The sequence below is a fragment of the Lactuca serriola genome, chromosome 9 (assembly GCF_051521515.1).
Source record: "Lactuca serriola cultivar US96UC23 chromosome 9, Lser_US96UC23_V15, whole genome shotgun sequence".
Classification (NCBI taxonomy): Eukaryota; Viridiplantae; Streptophyta; class Magnoliopsida; order Asterales; family Asteraceae; genus Lactuca; species Lactuca serriola.
Window position 1 is genome coordinate 11,377,643 of NC_136416.1, and position 6,796 is coordinate 11,384,438.

The following is a 6,796-nucleotide window of genomic DNA, read 5'->3' on the forward strand; positions in this document are numbered from 1 at the left end:
TAGGTGATGTCATAGGCCCATGAGCCCCAATTTAGAAGAAATTAGAGAAATTAGATCAAATGGTCATTATAAATAGATGTTTTTGTATGATTGTAACATTTATGCAGAAAGCGTGTGTATTAACTATTATTGGTAAAATCTCTCTGGTTTGTCTTTGGACGTAACTTAGTTACTGTAATCAAATGAACCATGTTAAATTCTCGTGTTCTTATTGTTCTTCACATCTTTAGCATCATATTTGTACTTGTTTATTGAAGTACTTAATCCCAACACAGACGACTATTGTGTTCGATTGTAAGAACAAGGTTCTAAAAAATTTGTTATGACTCCAAAGCTTGTATATGTATATAAAAATAAATAATAGTAGAAAATACATATAAAAATATTAATTATATACAAAATTGTCGCCTTAAGTCATGTCTTACAAATGACGTAGCTTACCTAGGCTCGTAAAAACTTGAGGCTTGACATTACCGCCAAAGTCATGTCTTACGTTATTTAGAACCTTGGGTAGAAAGCATCAGTCTTTGAGGTAAAAGAAAGATTATTAGACATCATATAGTATAATATTAGAGGATGCAAAGTAAGTGTGTGTGTGTGTGTATATATCCGATTGTAATTTTTTCAATAATAATATACAATATAACCTTTACCAAGGTTAACTTGGTATCAGAGCCACGTGCTCTGATCATCATCGACAACTTCAGGTGCGTCAACCCTAATTTGCGACACACCTACATTTTTCCACCTACATTTTTTCCAGTAAATCTTCTTCTTTGTTGATCACCTTCTCTCGGCTTCCCAAACCGAAAGAGCATTTCGATTTCTTCACAAACAACTTGTGTTGTTTTAAAGTTTAAAACACTATCCTCAATATGGCCCTTGTCGTTGCCTTCACAACAACAAGGAAGACCTCCCATGATTCACACAAGTTTGGTTTACTCTATCCCGAACAAATTATGGCTTCTGGAAAACATTAATCCATTCTTTTCTTGTTACAAACAACTATGTTGATGGTAACGTTTCGTGTCCATCACAAACTAATGAACAGGTGATCTCTTCAAACAAAGATCCTCCCACACCATCTCAACCAAACCCTAACTATGCAACATGGGTTGCTAATGATGCCCATGTCAAGATGTTGATCATCTCTACAATATCAAAGGTTGTTTTCCTTTATGTTCAAGGCACTACTACTTCTCCTGATGTATGCCTCTTTCTAGAACGTTCATATGCTCCACACACAACTTCTAGAGAATTCACCCTCAAGACTTAATTGTTGAAAATACAGATGCAGGGAGATGAAACAGCCTCTATGTATCTCAATTAGGCAAAAGACTATGTTGATGCCTTGGGTCATATTGGTGAATCCGTCAAAGAAAAAGATCTTGTCATGTTGGTGATTGCTGGTCTTTGAGACGATTACAATGGGTTGAAATCAACCCTTCTTGCTCGATAGGGGCAAACTGCCTTCACTGAGTTACATGGACTTGTTCCGTATTATAACTACATGTTGAAACAGTCCCTTCCTACTGTCCCACCACCACAAGCCTTTACCACAACCACTACTGGAACGCCTCACTCAACTGGGTCTTTATCATAGAATCCAATCAAAATATTTTTTTATGGGACATACAATCGTTGCAGTATTGGTCACATTCCATCTGATTGCCCTAACCGGGATCCAACTACCATCCGAACAATGGAACAACCCTCTGCTAATCATGTTGATTATCGCTCTTAGGCACCATCATGGCTTCTTGACAGTGGCTTTATTAGTCATGTAGCCTCGGATCTCTCTAGTCTTGGCATTGTTGAACCCTACTATGGTGATGACTTTCTTTATGCTAGTAATGGTAAGGGTTTACCCATTTTTCATATCAATATTCTACATACTCTACAAATCAAACACAACCTTCTTTCAGTTCAACAATTTTGTCATGATAATAAAGTTTTCTTTGAATGTCATAATACTTTTTTTATGTGAATGACGAGGTTCCCACACTACCCTCCTCACAGGTCCAATTTAACAAGGGATCTATTCATTTCGTTGTCCGTCGTTTCAACCAATTTCCAAAAGCATTACTGTCTGTGCTCTGGTTCAAACATGGCATCAACGACTTGGTCATCCTCATCCACATCTTTTAAACTCTATGTTATCAAAATATTATCTTCGTATTTCGCATAAATGTTTGTCTTTCCCTTGTAATTCATGTCACATTGGCAAATCCACAAAACTCTCTTTACCATTATCAAGTTTTAAAAGTACTAGATTCTTGATCTAGTTTTTTGTGATGTTTGGGGTCCGACTCCTATTACCTCTTTTGATGGTCATCATTATTTTCTACTTTGTGTTGATCATTTTACCCGATATATGTGGTTATTTCCATTAAAACAAATTTTTGATGTCTTTGCTACTTTTAAACATTTTCTTGCCATGGTTGAAAGTCAATTTGACACAAAGCTCAAGTATGTTCAAATAGATTAGGGTGGAGAATTTCGCAATCTTCCTCATTTTTTCTCTCTACTCGTCATTACTCACCGACGCTATTACCCACATACAAGTGAGCAAAACAGCTTTGTTAAACGTCATCATAGACATGTGGTAGAAACATGACTTGCCTTGCTTGCTCAATCTGGTGTGCCGTCATAATTTTGGCACTTTGCTTATGATACCACTATTTACCTTATAAATCTCATGTTATCTCGCACCTCATCCAATATCTCATCTCTTGAGCATGCTTTCTCTCATAATTTGGATTATTCTTTCATACGCGTTTTCGGTTGTTTATGTAATCCTCATCTCCGACTCTACAATAAACACAAAATGGATTTCTGCTCTACTCCCTGTGTATTTCTTGGGTATAGCACCCATCATCACGGTTACCGATGTCTCGATCCAACAACCAATCAAATTTATATCTCCCGATATGACCGGTTTATTGAGCATCACTTTCTTTTTCTACAAATCTCATCCACACCAATTTCACCTCATACCTCAAACATGTATGTCTCCAATTATCCAACTCTAATATTATCACCTAATGTAACATCCCGGAATAGCAAAGAGTATAGTTGAAGGGCTAAAAGAGTAAAATTGGAAGGGGAACTCGGCGAGTCCATGGGTGGACTCGGTGAGTAGAGTCGCGACTTGGTCGCGTGTTAAGTGGCCGACTCGACGAGTCAGTAAGGTGGACTCGGCGAGTAGGCGCTGGGTGGAGAAAACCCTAATTCTCGGGGTTGAGCCCTATATAAAGAACATAACATTCATTCCCCCAGCCTCTTTACTCATCCTCAAGTCCAGAAACCCTTAGCCTTCGTGTGTGAGTGATCATATTGCATTGGGAAGCTTGGAGAAGCAATTATTGAGGAAATCTTGAAGGGTAGGAGGCTTGGAGCAAGGGGCTTTGCTTGGATTCGAGTTCCATTGCAGTTGGGGCGTTCTTTTGAGGTAATATCTCGTCATTGGGTTGTTATTCTTATGAATTCATCATTATGGGGTTTGTGGGGAGCTTATCTTTTGGTGTTTTGGAGTTTAGAGGTTAGATCTGAGGTTGCTACCTCAGATCTGGAATGGAGAAGGGTTGGAATGCCTGAAAGTCCCTGTGTTTGAGTGTGTAGTGAAGCTATCATGTCCCAAACCCTAGCCCTAAAGTGTTAAAGGCCTAGATCTCTTTGGATTCACGTAAAGTTTGCCACTTTACGTGATGGATGGGTTGTAGGAGGTTAGATCTATGTTTTGGATCAATTGCATGGCCTGGAGTGCTTCTGTATGGATTCAGACCGGTGGTACTCGGCGAGTCACATGGGTGGACTCGACGAGTTGCTTGATGATGAGCTGGAACTCGACGAGTTGGATGAAGATGGCCTGGAACTCAGCGAGTTGTATGAACAACTCGGCGAGTAGGTTGAAGATAGCCTTAGACTCGGCGAGTCTGTTCTTGGACTCGGCGAGTCTTGTCGAAGAGTCCCAATATTTTCTGGTCGAGTCGAGAATCGGTGAGTCAAGGGATGACTCGGTGAGTTATGTGCGAGTGGACTCAGAGTTGTTGGACTCGGCGAGTCTCGGGGTGACTCGGCGAGTTAGGTCGCGGATTGAGGGAAGTCCTGAGCTTAGGGACTCGGCGAGTCATCGGGTTGACTCGGCGAGTAGAGTCAGTCAGGGGTTGACTTTGACCTTGTCCAAGGGTTGACCAAATGTTTTCCGGGGGTATTTTGGTAATTAAGGGTATTTATTGAGTTGAGTGTTTTGGTGTTCAGTGGAGGAGTTCGTGTCGGAGTTTGGAGCAGCGGGATCTTATCCTTTCAGCTGGCAGTTTCGAGGTGAGTTATCCTCATTATATCAACAGGGTCTAAGGCACCAAGGCCGGCCCTTATCGGATTGAGATCCGGGTAGTTGTTGTTATGCTACTGCTTTGATATGTTTGCATCCTGAGAGCTAGGATGGTATATGTTAGAGACCTGATTGAGATCGGTATCTTGAGAGATAGGGAGATGCTATGCTAGTGACCTGTTGGGTCGGTATCCTGGTTAGGATGATGATATGTTATGTGATCTGTTTGATCTGCTTGTTGACTGTGAATTGTTATATGATTGTATGTATATGTGCACATGGTTGTTTGGACTGGAGTTGGGTTGAGGCGGGTCCTGCTTTGTGCTGTAGGCCAAGATACCCAGGGCGGACCGGTTGTTCCGAAGGCCCAGCGAGCGGTCCGGATAGGCTGTAGGCCCCAAGAGGGCAGACTAGACGTGCCGAGGCTCGGAGAGTGGACTAGGCCGACTGAAGGCCCGGTGTGGGCGGACCAGTCATACTGTAGACTTAGAGAGTGGACCAAGTGGATTGAAGGCCCGGTGCGGGCGGACCACTCACACTGCAGACTCGATGTATGTGGTTAGATTCAGAGAGTGGATCAGGTGGATTGAAGGCCCGGTGCGGGCGGACCAATCACACTGTAGACTCGAGGTTTATGGCTAGACTCAGAGGGTGGACCAAGTGGACTGTAGGCCAGTGCGGCGGACCAGTCACACAGTAGACCCGAAGTGCATGGCTGTTCTGTGATCAGATATGTTGTGGCATGTTATGCGTGTATGGTATAAGTGGTTGGTATTTTGGGGATATCTCACTAAGCTTTCGGGCTTACAGTTGTGGTTTTATGTTTTTCAGGTTCTTCAGGAGACCGTGGCAAGGCGAAGGCGTGATCGTACCGCTCCTTATGATTTTGTAGTAATGTGATTCTGGGAATACGCTAAACGTTTTGTATTGAAAACCTTTTTGTAATGATTTTAATGGAATCGAGTTGTTTTTGAAAAATTTAAAATTGGTTGTATTTTTCGGTCGTTACACCTAACTTTGAATCTACACCTACTACCCCCTCTGATATTGGTTTCGACCAGCTCCCTACCGAATATCCCTCCTTAGTTGTCCCGAACAACCTTACACCATTGTTCCCGAATGAATGGTTTGCTACTATTGTTCCTTCTCCATCCAAAAATACTACCACCTATGTACCTGTGCACACTGAGCAATCTCATTCTCGTACACGCCCATCCAACCTACGGAAAACCCGAAACAAAAAATTCCCTATGATCCTACATCCTATACTACTACCTCTGACACTTCCGAAATTGAGACTACCACCTTTACTGCTGCCAACAAGTCGAAAAAATGGAGGGCTTCCATGGCAGAAGATTACTCAGCTCTCATACGCAATGCAACCTGGTCCCTTGTACCACCAATTCTAAATGAAAATGTGGTTGACTGTAAATAAGTATACAAACTTAAACGAGATTAAACAGGTGATGTCACTCAACACAAAGCATGCTTAGTTGCAAAAGGATTCAAACAACAACAAGGTATTGACTATCATGAAACCTTCAGTCCTGTTGTGAAATCTACAACCATTTGTATAGTTTTGTCCCTTTCTGTTACAAAGGAGTGGTCACTATGCCAATTAGATATTCAAAATGCCTTTTTGCATGGAGAATTAAAAGAAACGGTTTATCTATGACAACCACCATGCTTCATCGACCCAACAAAACTAGATCATCTTTGTTTACTTCAAAAATCCTTATATGGGCTCAAACAAGCTCCCCGCACATGGAGAATTAGGCATAAAGCCTCACCCTCCTCAGGGTCTCCAACACCTCTCGCAAATGTTGCTCCTTGGTCTTGGAGTAGACCAGAATATCATAAATGAATACAATTACAAACCGATCCAACATCGGTCTGCAAACTCGGTTCATGACATCCATGAATGTTGTTGGTGCATTGGTGAGCCTGAATGGCATCACCACGAACTCGTAATGACCATAACGAGTTATGAAGTCTGTCTTCTGTATATCATCATCCTTGTCCCTCACCTGATGGTACCCTGATCGCAAATCGATCTTCGAAAACCGAGATGCACCCTACATGTGATCAAACAAATCGTCAATCCTCAGAAGTGGGTAACGGTTCTTCACCATTAGCTTATTCAACTCCCGATAATCGATGCACATTTTGTCTGAACAATTCGTCTTCTTCACAAACAAAATCGGTGCTCCCCATGGAGAACTGCTCGGACGAATAAAACCCTTGTCTAGCAGCTCCTGAAGCTGCATAGACAACTCTTGCATCTCTAGTGGTTCCAGGTGATACGACGCCTTACCTATTAGAGCCACACCGGGTACCAAGTCAATCTGAAACTCAACCTGCCTCTCGAGAGGCACTCCTAGTAGATCCTCAGGAAAAACATCAGGGAAATCTCGCACAATAGGCACCCTAATCAAATCTGACACACCCTCAACCCACGTGTCC